Here is a 21579-nt window from a genome sequence, read left to right on the forward strand (position 1 = left end):
CTCCAGTCTGGTGACAGAGTGAAACTCCATCTCAAGAAAAAAAAAAAATAAAATAAAATAAATAAAATTTAAAAACCATGTTTTACCAAATAAATACACATTTTATCTGTCATGTTAAAAATGTATTTTTAAACATTATAAGAGGATAACAATGTTTCAAATACTGTGTTTTTGTCATAAACTTGGTTGAATGACACCAAAAATATATGATTTTTGTGCTGTTTTTGTCACTTAATTTGTCAATAATAAGCATAAGAACTTTGAGACTTAACAGCATGTTCTGGACCCAGCACAGTACGTGGGAGAAGCCAATGTACTATAGGGCTTTTACTTAAAGCTTGGGAAACCTGGAATTTCTGGTGCAGACTGTAACAATATGAAAAACACTAAAAGGTCAGGTGTTGCTTATGGTTCCATGACTACCCACACAGTAAACAAGTTTCCTTACAAATTAACAGAAAATATTTTAATCCAAAAGCTGCCATGATGTCCAAAATTTTTCCAGAGAAAATGACAAAGGAGTTGGCTACAGTTAGGTGACTTAAAATGAATACTGTAGACTGAACTTTACACCCCCTAAAAATTGTACATAGAATAAGAGAAAAATCTCTCCAAATTGTAACATCAACATGGAAAAAAATATTATTCCAAATTTCAAACCCACAAAGTTCATTTTATTATTTTGCAACACTTCACATTTACATGTAAAACTAAAAAAGAAAAAACTGCATGGAAACATAAGATGTGCTATAAGTGTATCATAAAAAATTAAATTTAAAATTCTTCACTCACCATTAACTCTTAAGAATTTCTAAGACATATTTTCTAGCAAATTTTATATATGCCACAATTTGTGTAAGAAACTAATAAAACTTTTCTTTTACACACATAGGAAAACAATGCTAACTGATTTAATCCTCTCATCTGTGGACAGTGTATGCCTATTATAGTAATTAACTGATCTCAACGTTATATTAATAAACAAATTATCCAGTTAAAACCAATTTTTTAGTGCATTAAAAAATACCAACTTTCTCATCAGAACCTACAAGATACCATGTGAAATGACATGGCATGAAGACAACAGTGAGTAAACTGTAATCATAACACAGAAAAAGGAGAAGGGCTGTAATGCATACATAGTTGGAATACAATAAAATGACAAACAAAACAAGATAATTAGAATAGAAGCAGAATTTGTTTAAATTCAGCAAAATTCAGCTTTGCAGCCTGTAATAAATGTTCTTTTCACAAGAAGAGTTAATGTTATTTCTTCACAATTCGTATTTTCCATCTCTGACTTGAAGTTACAAACTAACTCCGGCAGAAATATTTATGGCTTATTATGGAGCATCTGTTACACAGCAAGCACTTTCGTGTTTTTTTGCTACACTTATATTTAAAAAAATCCTCATGACTTATAAAGCCTCCCCAGTACTTACCTGAACAAATCGGTTCAATAGATAAATTTACTTGTGTCAATTATAAAAACGAAACAATGACTAAAGAATAGTAAGCTTGGCCAGGCGCGGTGGCTCATGCCTGTAATCCTAGCACTTTGGGAGGCTAAGGTGGATGGATCACCTGAGGTCAAGAGTTTGAGACCAGCCTGCCCAACATGGTGAAATCCTATCTCTACCAAAAATATAAAAAGTTAGCCAGGTGTGGTGGCACATGCCTGTGATCCCAGCTACTTGGGAGGCTGAGAATCACTTGAATCTGGGAGGTGGGGGTTGCAGTGATTTGAGATCATGCCATTGCACTCCAGCCTGGGCAACAAGAGTGAAACTCTGTCTCACAAAAAAGAAAGAAGGAGAGGGGGAGACAGAGAGAGAGAGAGAGAAAGACAGAAAGAGAGAAAGAAAGGAAAGGAAAGAAAAAAGGAAAGAAAGGAAAGAAAGAAAGGAAAGAAAGAGAGAAAGGAAAAAAGGAAAGAAAAAAAGGAAAGAAAGAAAAAGAAAGAAAAGAAAGAATGAAAGAAAAAGAAAGAATAGTAGGCTTATACAGGGTCCTGCAATTAAATGGAATATTCTAACTAAAAACATAATACACTAATTTTGGAATTACATCTAAAAATTATTTTGTGTGCACTACTACATTTCATTAAAATCATTCATATAATCCCTTACCAGCTCATATAATGAGTACTTTATATACTATATAACAAATAAATTATAACATACAAGATAATTATGAGTCTAGCATGAGTACCAGGCAAGAAAAAAAAAATTGCATGGGGAGATTCTGAACCATAAGCCTTAATATTTTACAGTAATGAATTCAATAGAAAGCAGAGATCATAGATTTGTTTCCAGCATTTTTGAAGTTTTTAGTTTGCTAGTAAATTAGCTTATGAAAATACTTTGTTTCAATATTGCTTTTTACTCTGAAAATAAGTACAAACTCATACTTACACAAACACACTTACTTCATAATTTACTTTCACCTAACATTTATCTTTATAGTTATATATATATATATATATGTTTATGTAAACAAAAATTAAAAGTCTGTGTTTCCAGGAGAGGGCACATGTTCATAGAAAAATATAATAAAATTTAAAAAATATTTAGGACTCAGAAATGTATAAATTTTATGTATATGTCTATGTAATTTTTATCATGACCTAAAATGACCTGGTAGTCACTAACAGTTTAATTGTACATTTTAATATAACTAGAAGTGGCCGGGCGCGGTGGCTCAAGCCTGTAATCCCAGCACTTTGGAAGGCCGAGATGGGCGGATCACGAGGTCGGGAGATCGAGACCATCCTGGCTAACACGTTGAAACCCCGTCTCTACTAAAAAAAAATACAAAAAACTAGCCAAGCGACATGGTGGGCGCCTGTAGTCCAGCTACTCGGGAGGCTGAGGCAGGAGAATGGCGTAAGCCCGGGAGGCGGAGCTTGCAGTGAGCTGAGATCCGGCCACTGCACTCCAGCGGGGTCGACAGAGCCAGACTCCGTCTCAAAAAAAAAAGAAGTATACAATTGGATGTTTGTAATACAAAGGATAAATGCTAGAGGTGATGGATACCTGATTCCCCCAGATGTGATTATTATAGATTGTATGTCTGTGTCAAAACATAACATAGGACGGGTGCAGTGGCTCACCACTGTAATCTCAGCACTTTGGGAGGCTGAGGCGTGTGGATCACCTGAGGTCAGGAGTTTGAAACCAGCCTGGCCAACATGATGAAACCCCATCTCTACTAAAAATACAAAAAAATTAGCCGGGCATGGTGGTACATGCCTGTAGTCCCAGCTACTTGGGAGGCTGAGGCAGGAGAATCACTTGAACCCCAGAGGTGGAGGTTGCATTGAGCCGAGATCATGCCACTGCACTCCAGCCTGGGTGACAGAGTGAAAAACAAAACAAAACAAAACTAAAACTAAAACTAAAAAACGTAACATATATGGCATAAATGTATGCACATACTATGTACCCATAAAATTAAGAAATATAAATTTAAATAAAAAGAAATAAAAATTTAAGTGATGGAAACAATGTTCTTTAACTTATTTGTAGTTTAAAGCCACTAGCAAAAGAGATTACTGGAGATATTATTCCACTATTTTACCAAATCACATACTGTTACTATCTTTTACCTGCACTCTTGAGTAAGGTGGAATAGGTGAATGTTAGTGGCATAATAACACTTTATTGAATGCACAATAGTCTTAACATGTTAAAAAATGTACAATTAAAGAATTAAGTTCACACATAATCTAAAAATTTTTAAATGTACTCCATTTTACTGCATAAAAGTACAATTAGTAAATTGGTATTTAATTTTTTTTTTTTTTTTTTTTTTTTGAGATGGAGTCTTGCTCTGTCACCCAGGCTGGAATGCAGTGGCGCGATCTTGGCTCACTGCAGCCTCTGCCTCCCAGGTTCCAGTGATTCTCCTGCCTCAGCCTCCCCACAACCTGGGATTACAGGCACACACCACCATGCCTGGCTAATTTTTGTATTTTTAATAGAGGCAGGGTTTCACCATGTTGGCCAGGCTTGTCTCTAACTCCTGACCTCAGGTGATCCACCCACATTGGCCTCCCAAAATGTTGGGATTACAGGCATGAGCCACTGTGCCCAGCCCCTTTAATTTAAACTAAAATTAAAAATGCTTTTCTCTCACTATAATGCAGAAGAATATTACTCTGAACACCTACCTCATCACTCAGTATTATAAGTTAACCACCAAGAGCCTAGATTTTCATTATAAATCTTACGCTTTAATGCCCTTATTCTTCTACAGAAAAAAATCATAGTGTTTACCTAACAACAAAGAATCTCATATCTCTGACACAGCAACAATTCATTACATGCTTTCACAATAGGAATGAAAAAACAGAATAATGTAATATGAGAGTTGAATTCATCATTATTTACTTTTCAAATAATCTGCAATCTTTTTAAAAGAAAAAGTATACTTTGAATGTAATTATAACTCTCTTAAAAATCTTCTACTCCTGTTTTTTTGTTTTGTTTTTTACTTTTTGAGGCGGAGTTTTGCTCCTGTTGCCCAGGCTGGAATGCAATGGTGTGATCTTGGCTCACCACAACCTCTTCCTTCCGGGTTCAAGTGATTTTTCCTGCCTCAGCCTCCCAAGTAGCTGGGATTACAGGCATGCGCCACCCCACTCAGCTAATTTTGTATTTTTAATAGAGATGGGGTTTTTCCAAGTTGATCAGGCAGGTCTCAAACTCCTGACTTCAGGTCGGCCTCCCAAAGTGCTGGGATTACAGGCGTGAGCCACTGTATCTGGCCTTACTCTTTTTACAGTTATACACAAATAATCTAACAACTTGAGTTATGTTTTCTATACTGAACACTCTGATTTAGTGTAATGTCTAAAGTGTCAGTAACTTACTTATTTCTACTGTAAATTCTGACATTTACATAGACTAATTGTGAATTACATATTTTTCATACTTCATCTGCAAAAATATATTATAGTATAAATTATCTGGTATTTTCTAGGCTATAGTTTTTTAAAAAATGTATTTCCAAATTTATTACATTTGCAAGATTTTTGTCCGATATAAATTATCTGATTTGGAACAAAGTTTGAGCAACTGCTTCAGGGTTTCCCTCTAGTATAAAATGTGTACAATAAGATTTGTGATACAAGTAAAGGTATTACAACCCTCCTTATATTTGTAATATTTGTCTTCAGCATAAACATGCGTTTTACTTTAAAGGGTTATAGTTTCTGAAAGATCTTTTGACAGTAATTGCTTTTATAATGCTCCTAATTAAGTAAAAATTCTGACGTTGAGTAAGATGTGAGCAGATATCAATGACATTTTTATATTCTTCATATTTGTACCATCTTTCTCAAGTATAAATGCTTTCCTGTGCAATAAGGTGTGGATATTCCTTCACAGTTTTGCCACATTCTTTACTTATAAAGTTTTCTCCAGTATAAATTATCTTACCTATAATCAAGTGTGACAACCACCTGAAGGCTTTGTCACAGTCTTCACTTTTTTTTTTTTTTTTTTTGAGACGGAGTCTCGCTCTGTCACCCAGGCTGGAGTGCAGTGGCGTGATCTCGGCTCACTGCAAGCTCGGCCTCCCGGGTTCATGCCCTTCTCCTGCCTCAGCCTCCCAAGCAGAGGGGACTACAGGCGCCCACCACCATGCCCGGCTAATTTTTTGTATTTTTAGTAGAGATGCGGTTTCACCGTGTTAGCCAGGATGGTCTCGATCTCCTGACCTCATGATCCGCCTGCCTCAGCCTCCCAAAGTGCTGGGATTACAGGCTTGAGCCACCGCGCCCGGCCACACATTCTTCACATTTTTAAGGTTTTACACCTGGATGATTTTTTGTATATTTAGAAAAGTTGGAGGTGTTGTCAAAATCATTGTCATATCTTTTAGGTTTGTAGAGTTTCTCATCAATATGAATTTTTTTATGTCTAGTAAGGTTTGAGGAACAGTTAAAAGCTTTGCCATATTTGTCACATTTGTAGTGTTTTTCTCCTGTATGAATTTTCTTATGATCAACAAGAGTTGCAGGCTAGTTAAAAAATATTGCCACATTCATCACATTTGTAAGATTTCTCTCCAGTATGAATTGCTTTATGATTAGTAAAGGTTGAGAATACACTAAAGCTTTTGCCACATTCTTCACATTTGTAGATATTCTTTCTAGTATGAATTCTCTTATGTCATGTAAGGTAGGAGGGCCCATTAAAACCTTTGCCACATTCTTCGCATTTGTAGGGTTTCTGTCCTGTACGATTTCTCATATGTTCAGTAAGGTTTGAGGACTGGGTAAAAGCTTTGCATCATTCTTCATATTGTGGGATTTCTCTCCAGTATGAATTGTTTTATGTTTAATGAGGTTTGCAAACTGGTTAAAAGCTCTGCCACATTCTTCACACTTGCAGGACTTCTTTTCAGTATGAGTTTTCTTATGTTTAGTAAGGTGTGAAAACTGGTTAAAACCTTTGCCACATTCTTTACATTTGTAGGGTTTCTCTCCAGTATGAAGTCTCTTATGGTTAGTTAGGGTTGAGAACTGGTTAAAGGCTTTGTGACATTCATCACATTAGAAGGGTTTGTCTCCAGTATGAATTATCTTATGTTTATTAAGGATCAAGAATACACTAAAACCTTTGCCACGTATTTAACATTTGTAGGATTTCTCTTTAGTATGAATTTTCTTATGTCTAATAAGGGTTGAGGATTGGTTAAAGGCTTTGTCACATTCCTCACATTTGTAGGGTTTCTCTTCTGTATGAATTCTTTTGTTTAATAAGCTGTGATAACCAGTTAAAAACTACCACATGCCTCACATTTGTAGGAATTATCTCTAGTGTGAATGCTTTTATGTCATGTTAGGTGTGAAAACATGCAAAATGATTTGCCACATTCTTTACATTTGAAAGGTTTCTTGTCAGGATGTCTTATGACTTTGAATTTAAAAATATATGAAAGACTTTCATATATTTATCACCTTGAAATATTCTGCTCTGAGTAGTTGTCAAACATTTGCTAAGTTCATTATAACCTCGGTTGTGCACCTTACACTCATCCACACTTTTACAGTAAATTTTTATGTCTTTACTGTAAATTTTTATGTCCACATTTTCCATATCTTCTCGATATCACTTTTTGGAAAGAAGCCTTTATGCCTTGCTCTGGTCAATGATCTTGGGCATAATGAGAACACATAACTGAAAGAAATAAAAATAAAAAATTTCTTCACTTGCTAGACTCAAATGAATATACTTTACAAATCTAATGTATAGGCTAAGTGTGGTGGCTCATGCTCGTAATCACAGCACTCTGGGAGGACGAGGTGGGTGACTGACTTGAGGTCAGGAGTTTGAGCCTGGCCAATATGGTGAAACCCTGTCTCTACTAAAAATACAAAATTAGCTGGGCATGGTGGTGGGCACCTGTAATCCCAGCTACTCAGGAGGCTGAGGCAGGAGAATTGCTTGAACCCAGGAGGCAGAGGTTGCAATGAGCCAAGATTATGCCATTGCGCTCCAGCCTGGGCAACAGAGCAAGACTCTGTCTCAAAAAATAAAATAAGTCAAATGGAAGAAATGTATAGGAGAAAAAAAGGAATGGTGAAAGATGAAGCACATAGATAATCCTGGTAAACAGCTGTGATTAATAAAATTATCCACCCTTTGTGTTCTTCAGGAACAGTTTACAGAAAAAAACAACCTACCCATTTTGACTTAGATGGTTTAAGTACTCTCTCATCTTACTTATCACATAGCCAGACATGAACTCTCCAAGTCTTTTTCTAATTAAAAAATCAGTTGGATTTGTCTTCAGTGGTCAGAATAAAATACTTCTTAATCAAAGTTTATCCCCTTCCCACAAGCTTCTGAACTTTGAGCTACCCTCAGTCTGAGCCAACACAGAACCCCATTTTATGTCCCTTTTAAGAACATGCTGAGTTCAGGGTAAAAACTGTTCTGATCTAAAATCTAATTACTTTCACCCTGCATTTTCTATCCCCTTCCCACCTCCTTTTTATTTTATTACCATTATTCTTTGAGACGGAGTCTCACTCTGTCACCCAGGTTACAGTGCAGTGGCGCAATCTCAGCTCACTGCAAGCTCCGCCTCCCGGGTTCATGCCATTCTCCTTCCTCAGCCTCCCGAGTAACTGGGACTACAGGTGCCCACCACCACGCCCGGGTCATTTTTTGTATTTTTCGTAGAGACGGGGTTTCACCATGTTAGCCAGGATGGTCTTGATCTCCTGACCTTGTGATCTGCCCATCTGGGCCTCCCAAAGTGCTGGGATTACAGGCGTGAGCCACGGTGCCTGGCCCCCATCCCCTCTTTAATCTTGTTTGCTCCTCCCTATAAAAGAAAGCCCTTGTCTGCCGAGACTTTGCAGTCCTTAAAGATCTCATAGTTGGCTCTTCCTCCTGTTGCAATGCTTCTTTGGAAATCAAATTTTTTACATAAATCTAACTTTGTTTTAATTTACAATGTTTAGAAACTGCCTCAAAACAGTAACAACTTTATCTTCAGTAAAACCCTCCCAATCCCCTTCCATCTTAACCTTAACTGCAACTGCCTGTGGGTCCCCAGCTTTCTAGGGCTCTGTAGGTTCTCCGTATAAAGGTTTCTTTCACGGCTGGGGTGAGCAGGCTGGGACACCTGCAGGGGAGGCCTCCTAGAAAGAATTAACTGGACCTTTAATAACATCCTTTTGCAGGATCAATATCAACCCTAGCTTGGAGTCACCAGGCTAAAGCTTTGATTTCCATGTCAAAGGTACTCACTTGGTTTTTGAAACTAAGTGTTTGAAAAATCCAGCACAATTACTCAAACACGGTGTTACTATAAAGGGAAGGAATTTATAAGCTGCTTACATTTCACACCTCAATAAGAAAAGTATTTATTCCTTTCAGATAATAAATGTATTTTATTATTTCCATTAATAATCATGTACAAACAACTAGTCATATGGGAACACTTCTAAGAGGTACCAAGTTTCACCTCATAAAATTTAGCATGAAACTCAGAAATCAAAATAACAGGATATAGAACAGAGATAGTCAGTGTCACAAACTTACCCTGCAAAAAAAGAAACTGATGTTTTCATGAATCTATGAAACTCACCAATTAACTACAACATTTTCTTGTGGAAATGTATTAATTTTCTTTTCTTTTTTTTTTTTGAGACAAGAGTCTTGCTCTGTCACCCAGGCTGTAGTGCAGTGGCGTGATCTTGGCTCACTGCAAGTTCTACATCCCAGGTTGTATTTTTAGTAGAGACGGGGTTTCACCATGTTAGCCAGGATGGGGAAATGTATTCATTTTCTAAAACCAAAATGAAAGAGTGATTTTCCCTATAATTTTCCTTGGTGGCTAGTAATCTAAAAGCTAAGCCTTGAAATTCTGTTTGAAATCACTCAGCCATAAAAAGCACACCTGAGAAAATTGTTAAATTCACTCTGGGAAAGAAAAAGGTAAATGAGAATTATTAACAAATGCAATATATGATTACATATTAATTTTTTAAAAACCCACTTCTTTTATATCCTTTGTAATTTTTTTTTTTCTACCTGTCAAGCCCTACTAATAAAATGCAATTTACAGTTTAAAAACTGAAGTCTGGCTGGGTACAGTGGTTCACGACTATAATCCCAGCACTTTGGGAGGCTGAGGTGGGTGGATCACCTGAAGTCAGGAGTTTGAGACCAACCTGGCCAACATGATGAAACCCAGTCTCTACTAAAAATACAAAAATTAGCTGGGCATGGTGGTGTGTGCTGGTAATCCCAGTTACTTTGGAGGTTGAGGCACGAGAATCGCTTGAACCCAGGAGTTGGAGGTTGCTGTGAGCTGAGAGCCCACCACGGCACTCTAACCTGGGTGACAGAGCAAGACTCAGTCTCAGGTAAAAAAAAAAAAAAAAAAAAAAGCAAAAAACAAAACTGAGGGTCAAAATAAGTAAACAAATATTTTCACAGTGACAAATTTATGGTGTGGCAGTGCTGATTAAAAAGCAGATGTGTCTGAATCATGTGTCAAGTCAGGCCATCCAATCGCTTAAGAGATTCTCCCCCCCATCCTGCTCACTTAAGTGCTCAATAACCTGTCTCTCAGGAGACACTGCACTATGCCCCAGGTGCATCTTACTTTGCATTTTACAAGTTATTGAACCATCTCACTGGGGTCAGTTTTTGTTTTTTGGAATACTGTTTTTTCTTTCACAAATTTTCACTATTTGTCTTTCACTATTTTTCCTCTGTTGTACTTCTTTCACAATTTTTCCTCTGTTGTACTTCTTTCACAATTTTTCTGCCCCCATACAGAATCCAGGGAGCAAAAATTATTTCTGTTTTCCCCTCAATACCAGCATCTGATTATCTGACCAGCAATGTGTCTACAAGAAATGGAATCTGGCTTGAAGACAATCTTAATGTCTCAAGGGGTTAGCTTTTCAAAAAAATAGTACACCAGGAGATTCCTCTCAGCCCTAGAGCATCCAGCTGCTCTTTAAGAGGCTACACTCCATACCTCAGGTTTTCCTATTGGAGAAAATGACCTAGGAGCTGAGAGTCAGTAGAATTACAGCAGACATAGCCATGGTGGGTATCTCGGTTTATCCCTAGACAGTACTGAAACCCAGGACCTGTAAAAAACTGAAGGATGGCTGAGGACACATCACCCCATAAAGTTTCCAAAGGGAAACCATGACCCAAAAACATTCTGACAAGATCTCTGTGCCTAGGAAAGATAAAAGAAAATGAGGCACAGACTTTTTTTTACAATACAGTGTCTATGGATTATTCTTTCCTTTCTTCTTATGAGAAATATTTACAAACAGAAAACAAATGTTTTAAAAAGTGCCATCCAATACTTTGTCATAATGATTAATAATGATTAACACAGTATCAAAAATGTACACTAAAGAACAAACAGTTGATCATGCAAATTAGGGAGGGGAAGTTGGCATTTGGGAATGTCAGAAGGAACTGGAAATTTAGTATTTTACTGCAAGCCAGAGTTAGGACGAAGGATTAGGGGGTGGGGGGTAGACTTGAGACCCTGTTTGGGACACATGTGAAAAATGCAGGGTAAAATCTGTCCCCTGTGGAGTGTGAACATAATTAAATGGCAGGCAATTAGACTGAGGTGGCTCTAGCCCCTGGATTCCTACTTTAAAAAAAAAAAAAAATCTAACTCAAGTGCATTTTTTGGTCAATTACTATATTGGAGAAAGCAAAATTTAGGCTTAACCAACTATAAACTGCCAATTAACCTCTGATTACATTATCAGAAAATTTTCATCTCGATCATACAAGTTGGAAAACTATGTAACCGTACCTAACCAATGACTTTCTTCATTATGCACCTTAAAATGACTTTTTTTTTTTTTTCTGAAAGGAAGTCTCGCTCTCGTCCCCCAGGCTGGAGTGCGATGGCCCGATCTCGACTCACTGCAACCTCCGCCTCCACAAGGAGGAGACAGGACGCCCGGAGTCACTGCTGTGAGCCGGGCCGCCATCTTATGGCTAAAGGGGGCTGAGGGCCGAGCTGAGCCAAGAATTGGGAGTGGGGGTGGGGATAGGGGGTGGCGGGAGGGGAGGAGAGGGAGGAGGTCCGCGGAATTTGGAGCCCAGTTCTGGGAGGCCCGCGTCCCGCCACAGCCACTTCCTACCGGTTCCAACCAGCCCTCTCCCCCTTTCTCGGGATGTCGGACCCGGCACCCTCACCACTTCTAGGCTTCCAGGGGGTCCTGGCGTCTTAGCTGCCGATCTCTCAATACCTACAGGTCACAAGGACACAGAGATTGGGCCTCTAGAAGCAGAGGACACAGAGAAGTGAAGACCTGGAGCTCCAACTGTTGCGAAAGACAAAGGCAGCGCCAAATCCCGGAAACCGTCCTGTCTGCTCCAGCTACGTGCCTGATTGGACGGTGCCCAGCCCAGCGATCCTGATTGGATAATGTTTAGGGCCCCACCCACTCAGGCCCTGAGTAGCAGAAGATGTGCTCAGATGCAGGGCTGAATGAAGACAGTGAAACCTAAGCTGCAGCCTTTTCAGGCAGGGCTTCTTCCTGAGCTGAGCCAGGCCCGCCCTAGAGGGCATTTGCATTTAACCAAGTGTATAAGATCACATGCATTTATAAATAATATATGGCTATTCACAAATGCAAAGAATATAATAACCATTATTTAACAAATTCAGATTTTATGACCTTCCTGGCTTCTGGTTGTTGAGCAGGCAGCCTGGATTTTTAAAACGGAGGCAATCCTCTGAAATAAAATGTGAGCAACATGTGAATTTTACATTTTCTGGTAGCCAAACTTTAAAAAAAGAAGAAACAGGTGGAAATGATTGTAGCAATTTAATTAACTCAATATATTCAAAATATTATCATTTCAATATGTAATAAATACTTATTACTAATAAAGTGTGTATATATATATTTATAAATAAATATTTGAAACGAACTCTGTATTTTACCTTTCTAACACATCGCAGTTCAGACCAGCCACATACCAGGCACTCAGTAGCCACACGTGACCAATAGCTGCTACATTAAAGTGTAGCTTTGACATCTGGAGGATGAAGAGCCTGAACAAATCTTTTCCACCAGAGGTGAAGGAAGAGCCTCTCCCTACCAACATCTCTCTTCAGTTCTAAGGGTGGAACAGATACTGGCCATGTAAAAAGCAGAGGGCAGCAGGAATAAAATAACCACAGGTACGTTACTGCGGCCCACCTTTTGATGTACCTGTGACTATTTTATTCCTAAGTTATAAACTAAAGATCTCAATTATAAGCTAAAGACTGTTGAAGTAAGAAACTAAATAATAAGGGGAGAGAGAATGCTTAAAAACTGTTGGTGTGAATATAAATCAGTAAAGCCATTATAAAAAACAGAATGAAGATTTCTCAAAAATATTAACATAGAACTACCATATGATGCTGCAATTGCACTACTGGGTCTAAATCCCAAAACAAAATACATGTGTTGAAGAGAAATCTGCACTTCTATATTTATTGCAGAACTCGTCACAGATTCATAGCATAGAATCAATCTAAGTGTCTATCATTCAATGAGTGAATAAAGACAATGTGGTATATATTTTTTGTTTGTATATATTTTTTGTATAAACATATATAATATATGTATATTTTGGGTTATATTTTAGTATATATATTTATATATATTTTGAGCATATACATACACATGAAATAAGAAAATCCTGTCATTTGCAATCATACGGACGAAACTAGAGGAAATTATATTTGTTAAAGTAAGCCAAGCACAGAAAGATTAATAACTCATAATTTCACTGTTGTTCACTTACCTAAACAACTTGATGTTATTAAAGTAGAAGTTTTGTGGTGGTTACCAGATTGTAAGATAATTAAAGAAAGAAATGTATGTGGAGATGTCTGTGAAAAGATACCTAATTACAGTTGGCTAGGAAAAATAAGTTCAAAAGGGCTATTGTACAGAATAGTGACTATAGTTAGTAATGATGTATTGTGCCAAGACCAGCTCGATTGGGGAGACCCTAACCCAGTGGCACTAGAGGAACTAAAGACACTCACACAGAAATATAGAGGTGTGAAGTGGGAAATCAGGGGTCTCACAGCCTTCAGAGCTGAGAGTCCCGAACCCAGAGATTTACCCACATATTTATTAACAGCTAGCCAGTCATTAGCATTGTTTCTATAAATACTCAATTAACTAAAAGTATCCCTTATGGGAAATGGGATTAACTAAAAGTATCCCTTATGGGAAACGAAGGGCTGGGCCGAAATAAAGGAATAGGTTGGGCTAGTTAACTGCAGCAGGGGCATGTTCTTAAGGCACAGATCGCTCATGCTATTATTTGTGGCTTAAGAATGCCTTTAAGCCATTTTCTGCCCTGGGTGGGCCAGGTGTTCCTTGTCCTCATTCTGGTAAACCCACAACCTTCCAGTGTGGGTGTTATGGCCATCATGAGCATGTCACAGTGCTGCAGAGATTTTGTTTATGGCCAGTTTTGGGGCCAGTTTATGGCCAGGTTTTGGGGGGCTTGTTCCCAACATGTCCCCCTTCTTTGATTTGCAAATCGATAAAAGCAAAGGCAGCTTTGTCACAGTGAGCTACTTCTTGCAGGAGTCAGGATCCACATCTGCAGACTATAAAAGAGAAACAACACAGATTAAAAGCACAGTCATCATTGAAATCACAGAGCTTCCAAGTGTTTTTATCCATTGTAATGGGTTACTAGCTGCTAATCTGTCTGCGGCTCCTTCAAGCACTCCAGTTCCTGGCATTAAGGTCAGGTGTGCCTGGGATGCTTTAAATATTTGTTCTTTAATTTTGTAATACCCAAAGACAAGTTTTTAGAGTGTCCTTCTGATGCTTTTTTTATTCTTTCCCAAATTTTGATCTTATTAAGAGCTATTAATAGTTTCCACAAATCCTTAATGTTTAGCTCCTACAGTGGGCCATATCATTTGAGGTTGAGGTGCCACTATACCGCCATGGTTCCAGATAATAGGAACTCTTGCCAGGTTCAATTTTGTTTACAAATAGATTTATGAGAGTGGTATGCCTCAATTATAGGAGCAGATTTATTACGGTAAATACTGAGATCAGAAAGCATGTGTAACTGTGTCATAGAGTGATTACATCCAGGCATTATTACCAGCCAGGATTGATAAATATGCCCAATAAGTATAATTGTTCTCTGTGTCAGCCCTTGTTGAAGGAATACTCACAGCAGTGGTGATAACTGCTATCATAGCTACCATTAAATTACTCTTTGTGACTGGTTGTCCTGCTTTCCTCAGGTTTTCTTCCTCCATCTGTGACAGCTTCTTGATCTGTCCCCAGGTGGGTGGCTGTGTTCGACGGGTGTTGCTCATGACAGTTGGGGTTCTCCTCAGCGTCAGTCTCGACATGGCTGCAACTGAGGGGTCCTCAGGATCCTCCCGGAATCTGGCTCATGAAAAGGTTTCAGGTGTCTTGATGGTATCCAAATTGGCTGTTGATTTTGGCCTGGAGAATCACAAGCATAACCATAACCTCTACCCCATTATTATCTTACCTATTTCCCAACTTTTTGCTATCAGATCTCTCCACCAAATCAGTTGTTCTGCTTCTGTCTTTGTGGCTGTTTCTGTAGATGTTGTTCAGCTGCTGATAACATCTGGCCTTTGGGCAGGCTCAAAAAATTTAAAGTTAATAATGCTAGATTTAGTTGCATCTGTGGGATTCCATATTCTCTAATTCCCCTTTTCTGCTTTTGCAACTGCTGTTTTAGGGAAAGATTCGTTCTTTCCACTATGGCTTGTCCTTGAGAATTGTATGGGATACCAGTAATGTGTTTAATATTCCACACAGAGAAAAATGTAGCTACAGCTTGGTTAGTATAGCCTGGGGCATTATCTGTTTTAATAGAAGCTGGAATGCCCATCACCACAAAACACTGCAAAAGGTGACATTTAACACAGGCAGGAGACTCTCCTGATTGGCATGTAGCCCAGACAAAGTGAGAAAAGGTGTCCACACATACATGTACATAAGCTAGTCTCCCAAATGAGGGAATATGTGTGACTTGCATTTGCCAAAGAGAGTTAGGTTCCAATCCTCGAGGATTAACTTCTCCTGTAAAAGATGAGAAATGTACCATTTGGCAAGTTGGGCATCACTGGATAATAGCTTTAGCTTCTTTCCAGGTAATGCTGTATCTGCATTTGAGACCAGAGGCATTAACATGTGTTAAATTGTGAAAGTGTCTAGCATTAGATATTGCATTAGCAACTAGGTGATCAGCCATTTGATTCCCTTCAGTTAAAGGTCCTGCAAGAGGTGTATGAGCCCTAATGTGAGTGATGCAAAAAGTGTGCATTCTACTTCTAACTGCTGTTTGCAATTGGGTAAATAAAGTCATCAGTTGTTCATCTGTATGAAACTGTAACTGAGCATTTTCAATTAACTGTGTGGAATGAACCACATATGAAGAATCAGAAATCACATTAATAGGCGTATCAAAAACAGTCAGTACCTCAATTACAGCTACAAGCTCTGCTTCTTGAGCTGAAGTATAGGGCATCTGGAAAACTTTACCTTTTGATCCAGAATAAGAAGCTTTACCATTACTAGACCCATCTGTGAAACAATGAAAGCACTTAGTAGGCTGCAGGTTGTTTACTGCAAGAATTGTAAATGCAAACCTTTCACAGTCTTTCTTAGCTAAAGGGATAGTAAAGAAATAGTCTTTTAAATCTATGACTATTAAAGGCCGATATTTTGGAATTATAACAGGAGAAGGCAATCCTGGCTGTAATGCTCCCAGAGGTTGTATAACTGAATTGATGGCTCTTAAGTCAGTTAACATTCTCCATTTACCTGATTTTTTCTTAATTACAAAAACTGGAGAATTCGAAGGGGAAAATGTTGGAGCTCTGTGCCCATTCTCTAATTGTTCAGTAACTAATTTCTCTAAAACCTCCAGTTTCTCTTAGTGGCCATTGTTCTATCCAAATTGGCTTATCTGTTAACCATTTTAAAGGTATAGATTCTGGAGGCTTAACAATGCCGCCATCAAAAATGATATCCTAATCTTTGGCAGGAACTTTGCCTTTCCACTTGAAGTGGTTTTTCAAACCTTGCAAAATTTTTTCTAGTGCCATACCAGGGACATGCCCCCTTTTAATGCATTGTATGTTGACTCTGAGGGCTATATAATTGTTCTGGAATTAGAACTTGTGCTCCCCATTGTTGTAATAAATTACCCCCCATAAATTTATAGGTACAGAAGTTATAATAAATTGAATAGTTCCAGGTTGTCCATCAGGCCCTTCACAATGCAAAATATAACTACTTTGACATACTTCAGGGGCTTTACCAACTCAACTACATAAAATTGAGCGGGTTGAATTGGCTATGCGGACAGCCAGTGCTGTAGAGAAATGATTGAAATGTCTGCTCCTGTATCTATCAAACCTTTCAATTTCTTTCCCTGAATAGTTATTTCACAGGTAGGACGTTTATCAGTAATTTGATTTACCCAATAAGCTGCTTTGCCTTATTTATTTGTGCTTCCAAATCCTCCTGTTCGTTTAATTTCACTTTTTCCCATTCACACATATGGCACAATCAGGAGCTGTGCTATACGTTCTCCTGGCTCTGCTTTCCAGGGAACAGAAGTAGATACAACAATTTGAATTTCCCCATTGTAATCTGAATCAATGACTCCTGTATGTATTTGTACCCCTTTTAAACTGAAACTAGATCTGCCTAGAAGTAATCCTATCATCCCCACTGGCAACACAGACTCTGGTTGGGACCTTTTGCAGGGGTTCCCCAGGCAGAACATTCACAGCTTTTGTGCAGCATAAATCCACTGTGGGACTACAGGCTGTGGCGGGTGACAGACATTGTACAGGGGTGAGGGAATGGCCTAAGTTGGAAATGTCCATGTTTAGAATGGGACCTGGGACGGGCCTCTCGTGGCATTTCCTGAAATCAGGTTCCCATCTTTATCAAACTTAGAGTGGCACTGATTAGCCCAATGTTTTCCTATTTTACATTTTGGACATATTTCAGGCTCAGCAGTTTTCTTTTTTCCCCTATCTGGTGACCTGACTCACTGATTTTTTCTACATTCTTTTTTAGTATGACCATGCTTCCCACAGTTAAAACAAGCTCCAGGAAATGGAGTATTTCTGTTATCCACTCTCAGTTCTGCCATTGTCTGTGCTAGCAGAGTAGCTTTATGCAGATTACCTCTGATATCATTACAGGCCTTGATATAACCAACTAAATGTGCTTTCCCTCTGATAGGTCGCAGAGCAGCCTGGCAATCGGGATTAGCATTGTCAAAAGCTAATAACTGCAACACTATATCCTGAGCAGTTGAATCTGCAATCATCTTTTTAAGAGACTCCTGTAACTGAGCTATAAAATCAATGTATGGTTATTTGGGTCCCTATTTTATAGCAGTAAAGGAAGGGTATTTTTCTCAACTTGAAGTGATTTTTTCCCAAGCTCTAATGCACACTCCTCTAAGCTGTTCTATGGCATCATCCTGCATGACCAGTTGTGCATCTAAACCAGCCCAGCCACCAACACCCAAAAGTTAGTCTGCAGTTATATTAATTCGAGGTTGGGCCTGGGCATTGTGGGCAGCCTGAATGGAAGCATCATCTGCCCACCAAGTTTTAAATTGTAAGAACTGAGCAGGAGTTAGACAAGCTCGAGTAAGAGCATCCCAGTCAATAGGAATCATTCGCCTGGAAACAGCAACATTCTTTAATAGTCCCATTACAAAAGAAGAACCTGGCCCATACTGATTTATAGCTTGTTTAAATTCTTTGAGTAATTTAAAAGGAAAAGGCTCAAATGTAGCTATATTATTTCCCTGTTGATCTGGGGGGTGTATCCTAGCAGGGAACTGCCAAGCCTCTAAATCTCCCTCTTGTCTAGCTTCCTGAATTCCTGCCTCAATAAAACTAAGAGCAGTTGTTCGAGGCGCTGCTCGAACAGTCACTGGGGCAACTACTTTTCCCACAGTGTCCTCCAGAAAAGAAAGATCTGGAGGTTCCTTTTCTTCAAAATAATAATGAGGGGGCGCAGAAGGGTAGGGATGAACCTCTCCCTCCTTTGCTGCTTTAGCTTTAGCTGGCAAATAAATCTGATCTGTAACCTCTTCTGTTACTTCATTATATTTCGCTTCCTCCTCATCATTGGTGTGAAAAAGTTCCAAGGTGGAATGAACCATAGCCCACACCTGTCCCATTGCTACCCTGATGCTTCCAAGCTCCCCTTCTTATTCACCATGGAAACTGCTTTAAGAGTATTTAGGTGTCCTCCAGCCAGTTCCACGTTCTCCAACCATCCCTCCAGCAACCCTTCAACCTGGATTTGAACCCCCATGATGGACACCACTTGCCGAGACCAGCTTGGTTGGGGAGACCCTAACCCAGCGGTGCTGGAGGAATTAAAGACACACACACAGAAATATAAAGATGTGTAGCGGGAAATCAAGGGTCTCACAGCCTTCAGAGCTGAGAGACCCAAACAGAAATTTACCCACATATTTATTAACAGCAAGCCAGTCATTAGCATTGTTTCTATAGATATTTGATTAACTAAAAGTATCCCTTATGGAAAACTGGATTAACTAAAAGTATCCCTTATGGGAAATGAAGGGATGGGCCAAAATAGAGGAATAGGTTGGCTAGTTAACTGCAGCATGAGCATGTCCTTAAGGCACAGATCACTCATGCTATTGTTTGTGGCTTAAGAATGCCTTTAAGCAGTTTTCCACCCTGAGTGGGCCAGGTGTTCCTTGTCCTCATTCTGGTAAACCCACAACCTTCCAGTGTGGGTGTTATAGCCATCATGAACACGTCACAGTGCTGCAGAGATTTTGTTTATGGCCAGTTTTGGGGCCAGTCTATGGCTACATTTTGGGGGGCTTGTTCCCAACAGTATTGCATTTTAAAAAATGCTAAGACAGTCAATTTTATATGTTCTTGTCACAAAAATGTCAATGATGTGAGATGAAGCACTTGCTAAGTACCTAGCATTAAGCTTTGACAATGTATACATTTGACAATGTACTTTAAAACATCATATTTTACAGGATAAATAAATTTTATGCATCAATTTAAAAATATGTTTTTAAAAACATTATCAAACAAAAGTGTTTCAAATGCTCTGTGTCTTTGTCATAAACTTGACTAAATCCTATCAAAAGTATATATCTTTAGTTTAGTGTTTTTTTTTTGTTTTTTTTTTTTCTTTTTTTTTTTTTTTTGAGATGGAGTCTCACTTTGTCACCCAGGCTGGAGTGCAGTGCACAATCTTGGCTCACTGCAACCTCCAACTCCCAGGTTCAAGTGATTCTCCTGCCTCAGCCTCCCGAGTAGTTGGTACTACAGGTGTGTGCTGCCATACCTGGCTAATTTTTTGTATTTTCAGTAGAATGGGGTTTCACCATGTTAGCCAGGCTGGTCTCAATCTTCTGACCTTGTGATCAACCCTCCTCAGCCTCCCAAGGTGCTGGGACTACAGGTGTGACCCACCGCACCCAGCCAGTTTTATTTTTTAAATTTAATAACTATAGAAACTATAATATTTGCCAGCATATTCTAGACCCAGCACAGAACATGGGAAGAGCCAGTGTACTCTAGGGCCCTTACTTTATGCTTGAGACATCTTGGAGTTTCTGGTGCTGATGATAATGAGGCAGAAATTGAAAAATAAATGTGTTCATTCACTCTAAGAAAACTACCAGGAAAGGTAAGGGTTAAAAAGAAAAGAACAACTGTTCCTCCGCTTAGCAGCTCACTTCAAGGACAGTTATAAGACAACACTGTCTGGAAAGCCAAGGCCAAAGGAATGGGTTTCAGACACCATCCCCCTACCAACTGCCAGAACAACGTTGAAGGAAAAAAGAGAAGAGAAAGACAAATTCTTTCACTGTTACTCCTTTCCCTGGTTTCTTAAGCATAATTATGTTTTACAAATGTCTGTATTTAGCCAGTTCTTGTTTTTCTTTTGACACAGTTACAAGGTCACTAGCTATGCAAGGCCACAAGTTATGCTAAGTCAACAGTTACGCTATAGATTACATGACCTGTCACTGTATGATTAACTGCTTTTGTTTTGCCTCTGTAAGTTTTCTTACAAAAACCCTGCTCTGTCTTTGTTCAAGACTCAGCATTTTGAATGTGAATCCACTGAGCCGTTGCATACCTAAAATAAACAATCCTCCTGTTCTTCATGTCGGTCTCTCTGTCCCTCAGTTTCCTGCAACAGTAATAGTATGAAAGACATTAAAAGGGCAGGTCTCATAATTAACTATTCTGTAAACACATTAAATAAATTTGCACCCAAAATCAGTGGAAAATGTTTTAATTAAAAAGCTGCCATGATCTCCAATCTTGGCTACAGTTAGGTAACTAAAAACTGTAGGCATAAACTGCACCCAGTAAAATAAAAAAATATTATAAGAGAAAGTTTTCAAGATTGTAATCTCAATCTGGAAAGGAAAGGTCATTTTGGATTTTTAGTCCACAGAGGTTATTCTATTATTTTTCCACACTTAACATTCACACTCAAATAGAAGCTTTTGCATGGAAAAATAAGTTGTGGTATATGTGTGTCACCAAAATCTTAATTTAGAATTACTCACTTACCATTAGGTTTCCTGAAAATTTTATTTGTCAGATACTTTTTCTCTTAAGAGATTTCACAAATCTGATTTGTTTCTTTCTATGATGCTTACAACAGGCAACCTACTCATGTTCATGCTTTACCTATTCTAACTAATGTTATATTTACCACATTTTGTGTTGGAAACTCATAAAAAAAAAGAGAGAAAGACAAGTGATGCTAACTGCCTGATTTATGTCTTTTATCTCAATTAAATGATTTAACCATTGCATTGATAAGCTAAAAAGAACCTCAAACCCTTCAGTTAAAAAACAGGTTTTCATCGCATTAAATAATTTCAAACTTCTCATCAGAACCTAGAAAGTACATGTGAAATGACATGGCATGGAGAAAACAGTGAGAAAACTGTAGCCATAAAACAGTCCTCTTTGGAACTGTAGTTTTGG

The 21579-nt window shown here is 38.5% G+C and overlaps 1 long non-coding RNA gene across 1 annotated transcript; it reads right to left on the bottom strand.

The window, feature by feature from the left end:
* Window positions 1–2977: 2977 nt before the first annotated feature.
* On the bottom strand, window positions 2978–12188 carry LOC139362885 (uncharacterized). Its single transcript, XR_011622417.1, has 2 exons — window positions 11712–12188; window positions 2978–7187 (listed from the first exon to the last, which is right to left on the bottom strand). It is a non-coding gene; the product is annotated as an uncharacterized lncRNA (long non-coding RNA).
* Window positions 12189–21579: the final 9391 nt, after the last annotated feature.

The sequence above is a fragment of the Macaca nemestrina genome, chromosome 4, assembly GCF_043159975.1.
Source record: "Macaca nemestrina isolate mMacNem1 chromosome 4, mMacNem.hap1, whole genome shotgun sequence".
Classification (NCBI taxonomy): domain Eukaryota; kingdom Metazoa; phylum Chordata; class Mammalia; order Primates; family Cercopithecidae; genus Macaca; species Macaca nemestrina.